Here is an 18,592-nt window from a genome sequence, read left to right as displayed (position 1 = left end):
AAAAATGACTCTGAGCATTATGGGACTTAACATCTATGGTCATCAGTCCCCTAGAACTTAGAACTACTTAAACCTAACTAACCTAAGGACATCACACAACACCCAGCCATCACGAGGCAGAGAAAATCCCTGACCCCGCCGGGAATCGAACCCGGGAACCCGGGCGTGGGAAGCGAGAACGCTACCGCACGACCACGAGATGCAGGCGAAAAAGCACATCTTCAGCACTAAAATTAGCACTAGTTGAAAACAGTTTTGGTTGAAATTTTAATTTCTTTTTATTTATCAACTTATCAACTACACGTTTCACCTTATTTAGGCATCTTGAGGCTGATCTACATAGAAAACAGAGAACAAAAAAATCTATTTAAGGATCACGATCGCTTTGTACAGACATGGATAACCTAAAAGCAAGTATAAACAGATCAAACACTGAAAGAGAAAATACCTTATACCTTAATTTGGTATTTCTTTCTTTCTCTTTTTTTTCTTCAACTTCGTCTTTCTTCACTCACGTACATTTAGAAAGTATTTACTGAGGTTAACGAAGGCGATGTTGACCGGATGTACTCGACGATGCCCTTTAGCTACACTGTCTAAAGGATCGTCCTAATAAATACCAAATTAAGGTATTTGCTCTTTCAGTACTTGATCTCTTTATAGTTGCTTTCAGGTTATCCATGTCCCCACAACGCGATCGCAATCTTTAAAAATAGATGTATTTTTTCTCTGTTTGCTATGTAGACCAGCCTGAAGATGCCTAAATAAGGTGAAACGCGTAGTTGAAAAATAAAGAAACTAAAATTGCAACCAAGACTGTTTTCAACTAGTACTACTAAACACTGGTTTGGTGATTCATGTCACAGATGGATTGAACTAAAAATAGCGTTTAATGAATTCACTTATGTTGTTCCAAAACCCACAGTATTTCTCGTTTCACCAGCTAGCGATGGCCCTTAAAAACAACATTCCTTCGTCAGAAAAGTCTCTGGTTACTGGAGTAACATGGCAGACCATGAAGTTTTGCATAGTAATCATATGGCAAGATAATCTTTGTCAAAATTTGATTTTGAGATCTCAAACCATTTAGGAAATATGGGGAATGTTGTAGATATTTTATTCTCACTTTATCACTGGCGTATACAATCGCAAATGAATGTGTTACCTAAGATCAATTTGCAACACCAGAAGGACAGTAACAATGTAATTTCACTTATTGTGCTTGCTTATGTAGTACAGTAAGAAGACTTCACAAGTAAATTTGTAGGTAGTTTGGTGTTATACAGGGTGCGAAATTTTTTAGACAGGGCTGCTACGTTTGGCTCCTATTGGGCTGGGTATTATAATCGGTCAACTGAGCGAGGTAGAAGCGAGAGTCTGTATGGCACTGTACACGTCCTAATGCCTCTTGTCCTAAACTCGCGACCCCTCCGCGAGACATACATTGCTAGTGGCAGAAACGTTACAACGTCTTTCTCGAGTACAAGTTCTATAACTTTACTAAAAATGATGGTGGTAGGTTTCTATGGGACCAAACCGCTGAGGTCTTCAGTCCCTAGCCTTACACACTACTTAAGAGGGAGGGGGGGGGGGGGGGGGGGGGGTAGCACGTCAAACGGACCGAACTGGAGCGGGAGAGGCACCACAGGACATTTTAATTTCCACTGTCTATACTTTTACGAATAAATTCATAAAACTTTCCCAGCATGGCCAGGAAGGATTCAGGTGTCATACTCATAGCAGTGGGAGTTCAAAGCAAACAAAATAATTTTTTTACATGTGAAATTTCATCATTTTTTTTACTTACTATTGGATGCATTTGTTGCTACAGATACACTTCTCTTCATACGTAAGAGTGATTCTTCCATGAATTTTCCACAAACCGTTCTTACAGGTGTATGAAACTCTAGAATTTATTTAATTTGTGAAAAAATGAATGAGCTGTTGCATTTTAAACATCATGTTTAGAAAAAACTCAAATTTTATAGTTAATTATCTCAAATTTCCCGCAGTTTTTAACATCTTTGGAAAATTCTAGAGTTTTGGGTTAAGGAGTTTGTATTTAATAAGCATACCAAGTTTGAAAGTAATAGCATATCTATTTGTGTTTTTCGGAAAATGGCCGCTAAAATTTCTGCTTGTATTTGTCATTCTTTTAGAACTGTCGAGTACCATAAGCACGTTCTTTTTCATTTTCTAAATCAGTTTTCTTCATTTTCACATTAATATGATGCACTCTTCTACATTTTCTCACGTCCAAAAATGATTTATCTGCTTTCACTACACGCTCTCTGTCTATCGCATACAAAGCTTCGATGCAGTTCACTCCGGGCTTAATTCTCACTTTATCTAAAACATATTTCCTGCTTTGCACACCATCATTAAAACACGCAACTGCATCATGAACACCAATAGCAAGTGATTTTCTTCCCACAAAAATGGTGTTTGGCAATCTTTTCCATACACATTTGTTAAAACTTTCATTTGGGTTTTGGATACCGCCATGAAGACATTTCTTCAATATTTTTACTAAAAATGAAATTCCTCCAGCTGTACTTAAGATTTTATATTTACTTATCTACTAGTTTCGACGTTGCGTCAACGCCGTCTTCAGGCCCATACACTTTGATGAAATCAGTTGTGTGTGACTCAGTGTAGAAGTCCGCCGTGAGACCAACACGTGCTGGTTACTGCCCGCAATCCATGTGGAGCACGTGTTGATCTCACGGCGGACTTCTAGACTGAGTCACACACAACTGATTTCATCAAAGTGTATGGGCCTGAAGACGGCGTTGACGCAACGTCGAAACTAGTAGCTAAGTAAATATAAAATCTTGAGTACAGCTGGAGGAATTTCATTTTTAATCAAAATTATACCAGCTGTGTCCCACCTTCATTCAATGTAAATATGGATGTACGAAGATTTCTTCAGTATGTTTTCATTTGCAAAGTAACTGAATATAGGTATCATAGCTTGCATTACAGCAGTTGGTACAGAACTTTTGTGACGATATTCTTCACCACCAGGAATGGACCTTTGGTAGCCACATCATGATTCCCTTCCTTTTGGGCACAAGTTGTGGATAGGGTTATTGTCCGTGGACATTTTGTGTGAGTATAAGGTCCAAACTGCTTGCGCCATATTTTTCATGTACCCTGTGTCGCTTTTTGTTGCCAAGCGATAATATGTCTGTAGCCTGTCAATTTCTTCATCCGCCTGTCGTCCTCTCCCTTTTATTCCCTTCACATCAGATAATTTTTTTCCTGCCAAATCTTGTCTCAGCCTTCTAAGACTAATGCCAAGTCTTTTTTGTACGTGTCCCACACATTCTAACTTCTGCACAACAGTCTCAGCTCCATATGGAGCAGATATTTGAACCCCAAGGAGAGCTTCACTATCACCGTCACCAGTATCTTGGTACACTTAAGACCAAATAACGTGCCTTATAATCTCTCAAATATATATGTTTCATACATCAAAATGTGCGCTACAAAAAGGCATATTTTTGACAAATCGAATTTTTTTTTAATTTGCCCCTCATACCGCGCGGCTTCCCCGCGCGGCTTGCTGAAAATGGTTTCGTCCAACAACATCTCACTTTTTCCAAAGGCTTATCATTAAATTTCCCAAACACTGTCAGATTTTGCTGTGGACTGGGTCACACTGTCATAATAACGGTGACCGTACGAGCTCCTTTATTTAGCGCATCCCACGGCGCTCTCTTTGTACGCTACGCTATCATAATCAAATGGAAATCGACCTGCCCTGTTCAGTCGACCATTTTCGGCAGTCGCAATTCATCTAGGTAATTAGATTGTTTGTTTCCAGTCTCACAGCCCAACTGCTCGCTACATCACAATCAAGTGGAGTGATTCAGTTACCAGGCTATTTAACATGATTCACTTCCATAACTGAATGGACTCTCTCCCGGATAATAATGTTCGATTCTGCCGGTCATATAGAATGCACAGAACTGCAAAGTCGCTAGTAAACCTCGCTGTTCTCGATGGGCTTCACGAGACAATGGTACACAGGCCGGTGGCTCTGGCCATGACCTACGCAGCCGCGGATGATACACTACAGAGCCGTCCATTTTCTAGACAGTGGCGAATATCGTGAAAAGTAGTTTCCTTTTTAAAAAAAAGTTATTGAAACTTCACTTATATTCATTGGTATGTGCAGCCCCTGAGTAAATATTAGTAACAGCTACTGCGTATGCATAAATTATTCCATGATAGCAGAGGCTCAGCACCGCGTCTTTTTGTTACATATAATGTCCAACAATATTAAAAGGTGAGTATAAGTTTGAAGTTTCGTTCAAAGATCCCTACAACCTTTCTGTACAATTTCTGTAGGTCCATTAAGGCCACGGGACATCGGCTGGTACGTACTTTTCAATGTCAATAAACTGTACCAACAACCGTACACTTTAAGGTGTCTTATTTTGTTCTGAAAGGAACCAGTTTCGGCAATTCATTTTGCCATCTTCAGGTCCCTGCATAATAAAGGAGTATACATGCAGTAATATAAGGGTGTACAAATCAAGCTTACAGGAAGTGACAGGTAATCATAATACCTCTTAAGCTTAAAAATGATGAAAGTATTGACGTTAAATTAAAACTATGTGTACATCCAGCACAGTAGTCTAAAACATGTGTATATAATTCTTAGTAGCGTAAACCAAATCTCTGTGTGTATACAGTACAATAGACTAAAACATGTGTTCATCTTTGATAGTCATAAAACTATTTAACATCACAGATTTACAAGGTAACATGTAAATTCATTGAAAATATCAGCACCAGACAGTGTACAATCAAGAGCTCCGTAGAAACAAAACTCGTCATTTTCTATAATTTTTTTTTACATAACAAAATCCTATAAAATTCTTTCAGAGGAGGAACTGTCTAGTATATATAAGTGGCAATCTTCACAGTAAGCTACAAAATGCAATAGTATGCATATTTACAGCCTAGGCAATATCCCAGATAGTAAGGCAAGTAGTTGTCACAGCATCAAATAACTTGAAGCAAAACGCAACGTCAGTGACATATTAAGAGAGTACAGCATGCATAGCGAACACCAAGGATTGACACTTATAGGACTTTCTTATTAAAAAGAAATAAATAAATAAATAAAGGAGAAAATGACGAGCTTTGTTTCTAAGGAGCTCTTGATTGTACACTATCTAATGCTGATCTTTTTAATGAATTTATATGTTCCCTTATAAATCTGCGATGTTAGATAGTTTGGTAACTAACAAAGATGTGCACATGGTTTAATCTGTTGTGCTGGATATACACAAAGTTTTGGTTTAACGCTACTGAAAAATGTATACACATGTTTTAGTCTACTGTGCTGGATGTACACATAGATTTGATTTAACACCAATACTTTCATCATTTTAAAGCTTAACCTTATAATGACTACCTCTCACTTCCCGTAAGGTGGATTTGTACACCCTTATATTACTACATGTATACTCTTTTATTATGCAGGGGCCTGAAGAAGACAAAATGAGTTGCCGATACTGGTTGCTTTGAGAATAAAATTAGATATCTTAATGTGTGCGGCTGTTGGTAAAGTTTATTGACATTTCTCTACAATGGCGCAAAAGCGTGGGGCATGTGGTCAGCACACCGCTCTCCCGACCGTATGTCAGTTTCCGAGACCGGAGCCGCTACTTCTCAGTCAAGTAGCTCCTCAGTTTGCCTCACAAGGGCTGAGTGCACCCCGCTTGCCAACAGCGCTCGGCAGATCGGATGGTTACCCACCCAAGTGCTAGCCCAGCCCGACAGCGCTTAACTTCGGTGATCTGACGGGAACCGGTGTTACTACTGCCGCAAGGCCGTTGGCATTTCAGACGCAATGCCGCTCAGAATCGACAATAAGAGCTGCTGCCATCCCGCGGGCGTTTCAGCCCTACCCTAAGGACATCGTGGGGCTCCAGCCTGTAACGGAACCTATTAAAGGCTTTACTTTACCGAAGTATGCGATACCCTCCAAATTCAACCAGTTTAACGAGTATTTATGATTATAGAAAAGTTATTGTGTATGTTAACAATGATTGCATAACATGTCTCCATAAACAGTCAACCCATTAAATTATACTGAATAACTGACCCACACAAAAGTTAATATCACTTGATCACTGATACAGCAAATGTCATCATGTAAAAACACTAAGTTCATCTTAAATAATTAATATCAAGTACGAAAAATAGTGGCCAACTCACGTATTTTGGATCTCCTTAAATAAAAATCACCCAGTGAAACCTATTTGTTCACTAGGAGCGTTTTCACTCAGTATTCACGTAATCACTCCTATTTTAGACGAAAACCAATGTAATTCTTAATAGTTCAAGTTATTTATTTATTTATGCAAATTAGAGAAGTCAATTGACAAACTTCTAAAAAACGGCCTTTTTATAACAAAGAATTATTCTGTCAAGTCAACAAATCTGTCAGTCATTTTAATAATCTGTTAAATTATGCCACTCGATATAAATTAATAACTTTTCTGCACAAATTACGCTAACAGATGTACATGTGACTTATAAACTGTATCTCTTTTTAGTAGTTCCTTGACAAGGTTATAAATACAAGCAGCAAGAAGGGTCGGGAGCGGAGTCTGAATGTCACTTTGGTGAAGTGTGTTTGTGTGTTATTGCTCGAGGTGGATAAACATTGCAAAGAACATGTAAAAGAAGTGCTACTTTGTGTTGTGTCATTGTCTTTGGTGGACAGTGGAATTAAGATGGCCACCAGAGTAATAAATATTTGAAGTTTAAATATTTGTTGGTTTCGCTCATTATTTATCATCAAAAGCACATCAAAAACACGGGACCTCATCTTTTTACTCCTAGACAACCAGATTTAGAGCCAGCATTAGCATCGAGAAACAGCCGCGATCCAGCAAGCAGCAGCGATTACCACAATGCATTTTAATGGCGCCAACCTAACATCAAGTGCTTACAAGCTCCGTGAATGGGAGTGAAGTAGTGCGATTATAGCAATATCTACGACTATGCGACCATTATAAGCCCCACTGAACGCGACCTGACACCTCTGGATGGTAGCGGAACCGCAGTTTCTCCACTGGAGTGAGATGTACCCCTAGGGACTGTTCAAAACCATTTGACGAAATTGGAACGTGGTCAGAAGCAGCGACGAGTCTCTATGCTTTTTCATCTTCCTATTTCGAGCCCTCCTGCGGTGTGATCACACTAACATGTGCGTGAGTAAAACGGCAAAATGTCCCTCTAACATCCCCCATATCGGCAACACCTTCACTGCCACCCACACAGCTTTGTTCAGCACCTGTCAGAAACTTGGACACCAGTTCAGCCTCATGCTAGCTCTAGCGCTTGAAGGCGGGCAAACCCTACCTATGCAGTGTTCGAGGAGTTGCCTAACCCTCAGGCGCTAGGGCAAACACGAGGCTGAAATGTTCTGACAGGCACATTTTTAACGCGCTCACAATAGTGAGTGGGTGCACCGACGGTGTAGCCGAACTGGGTTTCTTCGAGGAAGCTTTTGTCTTTTTATTCACACACATATTAATGTTGCGCTCCACCTCCGTCACTAGACAGGAGGGCTCGAAACAGGTGGACGGAGAAAGCGCTTTGCTGCTTCTGATTACGTTCAGACTTCGTCGAATGGTTTTGAACAGTCCCTAGTGGTTCCACCCTGTACACCAGAGCATAAAACTGCGGTCGCTCTGCGATCCAGAGGGGTCAGATCACGTTCATTGTGGTTGCAGCCCCACGATGTCCTCAGAGTTTGGTTAAAACGCCCAGGAGATGGCAGCAGTGTCGAACGTTGACAAAAACGTCGTCCTGTTTCCTATCGCAGTGCGAACTGTCGTTTTAGACCGCGAAATGCCTGGAAATCAACGCCCCCTAGCGGAAGGGTGGTTTCATTGACGCCTTTCATACCATCGTCTGAGGCCTTTCCGTATCGCTTCAGAGCGGCGATGTGTCTGAAGAAAACCGCATGACTTCCACACTGGGAGCCACGGTTCTGGTCTCCATCGGAGAAGCTTCGAAAGAAGGGTTGAGATGTGCGTAACAGGGGGCGTAACGACCTTCCCATCGTGACACGCTGGGCAGAATGATGGCGGAATTTGATGCCAATGTGACGTCATTAACCCACCTTACATCTCACGTGAACTTCTGTGCTGTGGGCTTTATCTTCCGTGTGACGACACATTACTGTATGAAGAGTCCGAGGGGGGCGTCGCAGCGCCCCGTGCTTTTGCGCCGTTACAGAGGTAGGTGGCTGCGGCATCTTTCAGCCAAACTTCTAACTTATGCGTCGGAACGGGAGGCACTTACGCGGCTTCTAAAAAGTGTGACTCGAAGAAATGCAGCAACCTGTTACTTTATTTACACCAAATCGGTCAGACAGGAAATGTTTCACCGCATCACTACAGCAGGAAATCTAAAGCTGGGTGTTATGCACATAAATGTGAAAAAAGGATAAAAGTTAGCTGTAGCGTTAACAATGTGATCAACATTGACGTAGTAATGACGAGGGTACAGGGTGGGCAAATAAAACTGGCGCAGAAAATATTTAATGCCCCTTAAGACAGTGTACCCAACTTATATCAGTACTGAGAACGTACGTTGGGTTGCCTGTCTGAGGGGCATGAAATATTTTTCGCGCCAATTTTATTTTGCCCACCCTGTGTAAGTGTATTACAGTGATTGAAGACCCGCTGAATGGCACCAATTATACACTCCTGGAAATGGAAAAAAGAACACATTGACACCGGTGTGTCAGACCCACCATACTTGCTCCGGACACTGCGAGAGGGCTGTACAAGCAATGATCACACGCACGGCACAGCGGACACACCAGGAACCGCGGTGTTGGCCGTCGAATGGCGCTAGCTGCGCAGCATTTGTGCACCGCCGCCGTCAGTGTCAGCCAGTTTGCCGTGGCATACGGAGCTCCATCGCAGTCTTTAACACTGGTAGCATGCCGCGACAGCGTGGACGTGAACCGTATGTGCAGTTGACGGACTTTGAGTGAGGGCGTATAGTGGGCATGCGGGAGGCCGGGTGGACGTACCGCCGAATTGCTCAACACGTGGGGCGTGAGGTCTCCACAGTACATCGATGTTGTCGCCAGTGGTCGGCGGAAGGTGCACGTGCCCGTCGACCTGGGACCGGACCGCAGTGACGCACGGATGCACGCCAAGACCGTAGGATCCTACGCAGTGCCGTAGGGGACCGCACCGCCACTTCCCAGCAAATTAGGGACACTGTTGCTCCTGGGGTATCGGCGAGGACCATTCGCAACCGTCTCCATGAAGCTGGGCTACGGTCCCGCACACCGTTAGGCCGTCTTCCGCTCACACCCCAACATCGTGCAGCCCGCCTCCAGTGGTGTCGCGACAGGCGTGAATGGAGGGACGAATGGAGACGTGTCGTCTTCAGCGATGAGAGTCGCTTCTGCCTTGGTGCCAATGATGGTCGTATGCGTGTTTGGCGCCGTGCAGGTGAGAGCCACAATCAGGACTGCATACGACCGAGGCACACAGGGCCAGCACCCGGCATCATGGTGTGGGGAGCGATCTCCTACACTGGCCGTACACCACTGGTGATCGTCGAGGGGACACTGAATAGTGCACGGTACATCCAAACCGTCATCGAACCCATCGTTCTACCATCCCTAGACCGGCAAGGGAACTTGCTGTTCCAACAGGACAATGCACGTCCACATGTATCCCGTGCCACCCAACGTGCTCTAGAAGGTGTAAGTCAACTACCCTGGCCAGCAAGACCTCCGGATCTGTCCCCCATTGAGCATGTTTGGGACTGGATGAAGCGTCGTCTCACGCGGTCTGCACGTCCAGCACGAACGCTGGTCCAACTGAGGCGCCAGGTGGAAATGGCATGGCAAGCCGTTCCACACGACTACATCCAGCATCTCTACGATCGTCTCCATGGGAGAATAGCAGCCTGCATTGCTGCGAAAGGTGGATATACACTGTACTAGTGCCGACATTGTGCATGCTCTGTTGCCTGTGTCTATGTGCCTGTGGTTCTGTCAGTGTGATCATGTGATGTATCTGACCCCAGGAATGTGTCAATAAAGTTTCCCCTTCCTGGGACAATGAATTCACGGTGTTCTTATTTCAATTTCCAGGAGTGTATTAATTTGTCTATACTCGCACTTTCTGTATAAAAATCCCTTTACAGGAAATGAGTATGTATCTGCATGTGCCCTGCACCAGCCACCGCACGGTGTGTGGCAGAGGGTAAGGTACGTAGCGCAGCTGTATCGTTTCCCCATCCCATTCCATTCGTGGATGATATGAAGGAAGAGAGGCAGTCCGGCCACTCCTGTCTGATAGCGAAATTTTTTCGTCGAATTCATTTCGTGAGGTGCAAGTTGCAGCAAAATGCAAGTTTCTTAACTCGTTTCGTAAAGTTGAGTGGGGTCAGCAGCAAGTGATTTCAGTTACCTCGATAGATACTGTCTCTTTCTTGAAGATGAAATTTGTCCAGAACACCATTCAGGAGTGCTTGGCGTGCTGCTTTCTTACGTCTCTACGTTGGTCCTTGTGTTTGAGGAGAAATTACGAGCTATAAAGTGACAGTCTGGTTATCAAGGTACTTCGTGAAAGTTCATTGTGGTCACAGTATGTTTCATACTAGAATATGTACTGTCTCTATTTGTCTTTTATTTTGCTGTCCTATTCAATCGTAAGATGAGTGTGAAGCCTCAGCTCTATCAAGCTTAGGTTGTCAGTGGATAATTTGTATGCACGCTTGTGAACTTTCATCTGTTATTGTTGTTAACTGCAAACATTACATTACTAAACACACACACACACACACACACACACACACACACACACACACACACACGCACGCACTTGTTCCAGTCATTCCACCAGGAAGGAGCTGCACGGCTCGTGTTGTCTGTAGTTCAGCCATGCCTAGACGGTCATTACCCTGGTTCGATTGCGTCCGCTTTGTTACTTTGTGGCAGGAAGGGCTCTCAACAAGAGAAGTGCGCAGGCGTCTCGGAGTGAACCAAAACGATGTTGTTCGTACTTGAGGAGATACAGAGAGACAGGAACCGTCGATGACATGCCTCACTCAGGCCGCCCAAGGCCTACTACTGCGGTGGATGACCGCTACCTACGGATTTTGGCTCGCAGGAACCCTGACAGCAACGCCACCGTGTTGAATAATGCTTTTCGTGCAGCCACAGGACGTCGTGTTACAACAAACTGTGCACAATGGGCTGCAGGATGCGCAACTTCACTTCCGACGTCCATGGCGAGGTCCATCTTTGCAACCACGACATAAAGCAGCGCGGTACATATGGAGCCAACACGCTGAATGGACCGCTCAGGATTGGCATCACGTTCTCTTCACCGATGACTGTCGCGTATGCCTTCAACCAGACGGTCGTCGGAGACGAGTTTGGAGGCAACCCGTTCAGGCTGAACGCCTTAGACGCACTGTCCAGCGATTACAGCAAGGTGGAGGTTCACTGACGTTTTGGGGTTGCATTATGTGGGGCCGACGTACGCCGCTGGTGGTCATGGAAGGCGCCGTAGCGGCTGTACGATACGTGAATGCCATCCTCCGACCGATAGTGCAACAGTATCGGCATCATTTTGTCGGTGCATTCGTCTTCATGGACGACAATTCGAGCCTCCATCGTGCACATCTTGTGAATGACTTCCTTCAGGATAACGTCATTGTTCGACTAGAGTGGGGAGCATGTTCTCCAGACGTGAACCCTATCGGACATGCCTGGGATAGTTTGAAAAGGGCTGTGACAGCGTGACCCACCAACCACCCTGAGAGATCTATGCCGAATCTCCGCTGAGGAATGGGACAATCTGGACCAACAGTGCCTTAATGAACTTGTGGGTAGTATGCAATGACGTGTACAGGCATGCATCGGTGCAAGAGGACTGGGTATTAGAGGTACAGGTGTCTACAGCAATCTGAACCAGCACCTCTGAAGGTCTCGCTGTATGGTGGTACAACATGCAGTGTGTGGTTTTCATGATCAATAAAAAGGGCGGAAATGATATTTATGTTGATCTCTATTCCAATTTCCTGTACATGTTCCGGAACTCTCGGATCCGAGATGATGCAAAACTTTATATATAGATAAACCACGCATCACGAAGGAATTATCCGAATGGGACGGGAATGTGTAGTACATGTACATGTAAGGACAAAAAATTCCTATTTTAGAAAAATTTGGTGATTTAATGAAGAGAGAGAGCTGCATAAACTGAGGAAGTGAATAACGCGTTGGTGAACCTATAGTCCTTATGCGAGCAGCTATTCGGCTTGCCATTGTTGGATAGAGTTTTTGGGTGTCCTCCCGAGGGACCTCGTGCCAAATTCTGTCGAACTGCCGCGTTAGATCGTCCTAGCTGTTTGGAGAGCCCTGCTCATGATGCCCAAACATTGTTAGTTGGGAAAGGATTCTGCGACCTTCGTGGCCAAGGCGGCGTTTGGCAAGCGCGGGGACAAGCAGTAGAAACTCTCGCCGTGTGCGGGCGGGTATTATCTTGCTGAAATGTAAGCCCAGGATGGTTTGCAACAAAGGGAAACAAAACGGGTTGTAGAATGTCGTCGATGTACCGCTGTGCTGAAAGGGTGCCGGGGATGTCAACCAAAGGGTTCCAGCCATGAAATGGCATCCGAAAGCATCAATTCTGGTTCTCGGGCGATGTGACAATCAGATTGGTTCCCAGCGCTGTCCGAGGCGTCTCCAGCAGGTGACGGGGGCTCAGCTAGAAGCGGGACTCGTCACTGAAGACAAGTCTGGTCCAGGCAACGCGGTTCCTTCTCATAGCTGCGCCCATCTGGTTGCCATCCGCGACAACGTCACAGCACAACGGCACGTCTACGATATGCTACGTTCCGTTTAGTTGCCCTTCATGGAAAGCGATCCTGGGCTTACACCTCAGCAAGATAACGCCGCCCGCACACTGCGATAGCTCCTAATGTTTGTCTTCATGCTTTCCAGACCTTACCTTTGCCAGCAAGGTCACTGTACCTCTGCCCAGTTGAAAACATTTGGGGCCTCATGGGCAGAGCCCTCCGACCATTTCGGGATTTAGACGATCTGACAGCCCACTTGGACAGGAGGAAATGCAACGACTCTGTCAGTCAGTACCAACTCCTTGCATAACGGCCGGAAGTGGACCAACGCGTTACTCGCTCAGTTTCTCAAGTTCTTTGTCTTGAATCAATCATATAGTTCTTCCAGAATTGTAATCATTTGTTTGTCTCTTCATATACATCTATCGATTTCCGTCGTATCCGGAAGATTCTCTGGTGACATGTCTTTTTTGTTATATATAATTTTTACAGTGGTTTCTGTCTTAATTTTATTTGATTGTCTTGAACGCACAGCTTTTTGAGTAAAATTGTTGCCAAATTCTGTTAGTAGGTACGGTTCATTTACTTTTTCTCGATTACCATGGATCCTTGTTCCTTTATATCAAAGCATTTAAAAAATTGTTGATAACTTATCGGTGTTTAATTCAGCACTTAGGTAAGTAAAAAGACGTTCAAGCTATATTTATTCTTATCTAAAGTTGAACTTCATTGCATCTTTCATTCCGTGTTCGAGTCGGCCCGATAGATCTCTCTCTAGTTTTTACTCTGAGTTGAGGCGACGAGAAGACAGATCACGCTTTATTCGTGTGTGCCGTCATAACTGACTTTGCTCCCATTGCACGCGCTTCATAAAAATTCAGTTGGCTTACACTGTAGCTTAATTTTGGGACACGTTTACCGTCCGCTTCTTGCAAAGTTAACTGTAGTGGAAATATCGGACTTTGCACTTGCGTGTTGAGTAAACATTGCTCTGTAAATACCGCCCGCTGTTTTGTGTAACGCGACATGCGAGCAAACAGCCGCCGTGGCGCCGGCAAATCGCCACATCAACTATACGCGGGCCGTGCGTGCGTCACTGCTTTACTGCGCCTCTGTGGACGAATTTAAATTACGAAGCACGCATTGTGATGGCGCGCCATTTGCCGGAGGCTGTCTCGCACGTCTGCACTTTGAAAACTGCCGAATGGTATAGGAAGTGGGTATACAGCGTACCGGTATAGTGTTGTGCACTTTCGGTCCCGTGTGCTGGGTGGTAAGGGTGATTGCCACAACCCCACTGCCCAGGCCTCGGCTTCCCTCACCCTTGCTGCTGCGTGGGTGGGCATTATGTATGATGTGCGTGAGAGGAGGCAGCATAGACAGGTCTGAGGACCCTGTCCACTACTGATAGTGTTTCGACGTCACGCCTTCTTCATAAGAAGCTGGGAGCTACTGCCGCTAGCTGCCTAGCTGGACCAAGAAAGAAGAATCTCTGGCATATCGCATCTTTCCCACCTGCGACCGTTACCCTCAGCTCGTGTTATTAATCCACTTCAAGTAGATCCTGAGGTTTTTCTGGCTCTCATGCGATACAGAAATATTCAATGATACGTTTGGCCCGCATCTCGTGGTCGTGCGGTAGCGTTCTCGCTTCCCACGCCCGGGTTCCCGGGTTCGATTCCCGGCGGAGTCAGGGATTTTCTCTGCCTCGTGATGGCTGGGTGTTGTGTGCTGTCCTTAGGTTAGTTATGTTTAAGTAGTTCTAAGTTCTAGGGGACTGATGACCATAGATGTTAAGTCCCATAGTGCACAGAGCCATTTTTTTGATACGTTTGTTTATTCACCTGTATTTATGGCACTTGTAGATACAGAAAAAGCTTTTCGAAATGAAACTTCCTGGCAGATTAAAACTGTTTGCCGGACCGAGACTCGAACTCTGGACCTTTGCCTTTCGCGGTCAAGTCCTCTACCAATTGAGCTACCCAAGCACGACTCACGACCCATCCTCACAGCTTTACTTCTGCCAGCACATCGTCTCCTACCTTCCAAACTTTACAAAAAGTTCTCCTGCGAACCTTGCAGAACTAGCACTCCTGAAAGAAAGGATATTGCGCAGACATGGCTTAGCCACAGCCTGGGGGTTGTTTCGAGAAAGAGATTTTCACTCTGCAGCTGAGTGTGCGCTGATACGAAACAATCCCCAGGCTGTGGCTAAGCCATATCTCCGCAATATCCTTTCTTTCAGGAGTGCTAGTTCTGCGAGGTTCGCAGGAGAGCTTCTGTAAAGTTTGGAAGGTAGGAGATGAGGCACTGGCAGAAGTAAAGCTGTGACGACGGGGCGTGAGTCGTGCATGGGTAGCTCAGATGGTACAGCGCTTGACCGCGTAAGGCAAAGGTCCCGAATTCGAGTCTCGGTCCGGCACACAGTTTAAATCTGCCAAGAAGTTTCATATCAGCGCACACTCCGCTGCAGAGTCAAAATCTTATTCAGCTTTTCGAAATGTTGACTCGAATACATTCTTTGAAATTCTGAAGGTAGCAAGGAGAAATGCAGTGATCCATGTCTTCAATTTGTACAGAAACAAGACTATAAAGAGTCGAAGGACATGGAAAGGAAACAGTAGACGCGAAGGGAGTGAGAAGGGGTTACAGTCCATGCCTTCATGTTATTTAATCCATACAGTGAGCAAGCGACAAAACAAACCACGTAGAAATTCTGTCATTTGGCTTGGAAGTTCAGGGAGGACGTTTGTGGATGACTCGGCAATTTTGTCAGAGACAGGAAAAGGTTTGGAAGAGCAGTTAAACGGAACAGATACTGACTTGAAATGAGGTAACAAGGTGAACTTCAACATAAGTAGAGAGTATTGGAGTGTACTAGAATTAAATCAAGCGATGCCGAAGGAACTATTCAGGAAACTAGACAATAAAGAAAGTAAATGAGTTTTGCTATTAGGGTAGCAAAATATTTTAAGATTGCGTAAGTACAGAGGATGCGAGAAACAGATAACCAGTAGAGTAACAAGAAAAGTTTTTCTTAGAAGAGAAATTTATTAACAACGCATATCAGTGTATCTCGTAGAAAGTCTTTTCTGAAGGTATTTGTTAGGAGTACAGTATAGTATGGAAGCGAAACATGGACCATTAAATAAGGAGTGAATATAACCGCTTGAAATTTTTTGATATAGGAGAATGCTGAATGAAGACGTACAGCAGCGGACGGTGGGGGGCGGGGGGGGGGAGGAGAGCGGGGGTGGACAGTGGGGGGGGGGGGGGGAGGTACCGACCGATAAGAGTATAAAGGGACACAGCGATGGACTGACCAATCATTCCTCAGTAGTCACCAGTCACCTGAAAATGGCAACAAACGTCGTTGCCGAAACTTTGTGCAAAAACAGCTACATGTGCACATGGCTGATCTCCCTAGGTAATTTGCATATGCCAACAAAATGCTGCTAGAAATCTTCATTTTGCTCCAACTAGTTCCGACTAAATCCCCAGTAGCTGCCAGCACTAAGTTCCACCTTCCTTCCTTCCATTTCAAACTCATCCAAACATGACACTACAATTTCTCGTCACAGCGACACATTACCTTAATACCTTGATTACATTAGCCGTATTCTATGATTCACTTGGAGAAGGATCACGAATAAGGAAAGAGTTAAGGATATAAAATATCCTGACAGATTGAAACTGGGTGCCAGACTGGGACTCGAACCTGGGACGCTGGCCTACCGACTAGCAGTACTCACATCCCGTCCTCGCAGCTTTACTTCGGCCAGTATCTCATCTCCTACCTTCCAAACTTCACACACAAGTTCTCCTGCATATCTTGAGCAACTAGCACTCCTCAAAGAAAGGATGTTGAGCTGAAATGGTTTAGCCACAGACTAGGGGATTGTTCCTACTTGTTAGATAGCTTGTTCGGCAGGGCACTGGCCCGCGAAAGGCAAAGGCCTCCGGTTGGAGTCTCAGCCCGCCACACAGTTCTAGTCTGCCAGGTAGTTTGAGACCAGCGCGAACTCTACCGCGGAGTGAAAATTCGTTCTCGATAGTAAAGGATGTACATTACTTTCATGTTAAGTGTGACATTATCTAATGAAGTGAATATTACTTGCAGAGTAATATCAAACATTAAGTTTAAGACTTTCTGTGAACATACTCTTTAATTTATTTTCTCCCTCATTAAGTTTGTTGTAAATAATTCACTGACCTTCAAAAGGAACGGTAATGTACATCATTACAATACCAGAAGGAAAAATTACATTCATTACCCCACATTTAGATTGTCTTTAGCACAAAAATGGGCACGCAAAGCCGCAACAAAAATTTTTGATCACTTATCCAGTGATATGTCTGACATACAGCAAAGTAAAATTTTAAAACAAACTGAAAAATTTCTCCTTGTCAATTCCATCGATACCGTAGAAGAATTTCGTTTGTAGTAATATTTAAAAGGTGGTGGGTTAGAATTAACAACTCACATCTGTATTTTTTTAAAAGAAATATTCAGCATGTGACAATTTTTGGTAATTAATTTTCACTGTGAACGTAAAATGATTCGTTCCACACCATTACGATTTATCATTCAAAATCATCCGTGGAATGTGAAACTAACTGACTCAAGCACAAGAAGTTGCACAACAGAAAATTCGTTTATTGAGCCTAAAATCCACCACGTTACCTACAAGACATTTGATACATTCTGAGTAGGATGTTGAATACACGTGCACCCTTGTGTCTGACTCCTTTCCGCACTTACGTTAACCACTTTAAGCCTCTGTAGAGGTTGTTACTGATCTTAGTGTTATAGTCTTGTTTTGAACAGTTTTTGAGACGTTTTATATTCTTGTTTGTACAGCTTTTCAGATATGAGAAATGTTGGCAGTGCCAAAGGACGATAATGGGTATATGTATTGTGTAACAGCAGTCAAAATTCCAAGTTTTAAATTCTCTGTAGAATGTTCTAGAACTGACAACAGATATACAGTCCTTACTGCACGCGTAGGTTTTCTGAGAATACTGTCCCTGTATGTTCCGTTTCTCCAAAAAATTATTTCCCTTCTCATCAGTGAATGGAAATGAGCAGAGTAGATCAGTTAGCTTCTTTAATTTGGAATCACTTGTGATTCTGCTCACACGTATTTTGAATGCAACTTGACTAAGATGACCAGTAGTTCCATTTATCCAGTTAGCGTTGAGTTCTATCTAGGAGAGGCGTTCAGTAAGTAATGCAACACTTTATTTTAACAGTTGAATTTATTAGGGTTTCCAATAAGCCTCATTGTTCCCCAATCTTTGGGCTACAAAACCCTATTTTAAGCATAATCTTGGTTCAACAGGACTGCCTTACGCCGCCTTACTGGGATGGCTCGTATGCCCGCATGGTACTACTCGGTGCCAACGTCTTGCTGGAAAAATAACCTCCTCATCGTCCATATAACACTTCCCGTGTAATGCATCCATCATTGGGCCAAACAGATGGAAAGTGTGAGATCCTGGCTGTAGGGTAGGTGGGGAAGACCAGTCCAACGAAGTCTGTTGAGCTCCACTCCTGGGCGCAGATCAGGCTCATGCCTGAATTTTTGTGCCGACGAATACACTGCGGGAGCCACAGCTGTGTGCAGGCGGGAGGAAGGACAGGTTTGCGAGACCTTGTGTCCATGATGAGAGACGCCTCGCCCGACGACTCTCCGTGCTTTTTGTTCACTGCTTGGTC

The 18,592-nt window shown here is 44.3% G+C and overlaps 1 protein-coding gene and 1 pseudogene across 1 annotated transcript in view; one reads left to right on the top strand and one right to left on the bottom strand.

Moving 5' to 3' along the window:
* The window catches only part of LOC126419637 (class E basic helix-loop-helix protein 22-like), a 1,550,160-nt gene that overhangs the window by 614,208 nt on the left and 917,360 nt on the right, over window positions 1-18,592 (top strand). The gene's annotated exons all lie outside the window — the stretch shown is intronic.
* Window positions 5,740-5,857, bottom strand: LOC126425573 (5S ribosomal RNA; annotated as a pseudogene).

This window comes from Schistocerca serialis, chromosome 1 (assembly GCF_023864345.2).
Source record: "Schistocerca serialis cubense isolate TAMUIC-IGC-003099 chromosome 1, iqSchSeri2.2, whole genome shotgun sequence".
Classification (NCBI taxonomy): domain Eukaryota; kingdom Metazoa; phylum Arthropoda; class Insecta; order Orthoptera; family Acrididae; genus Schistocerca; species Schistocerca serialis.
Note: the sequence above shows the minus strand (reverse complement) of the source record. Positions and strands in the feature narration are given on the sequence as shown.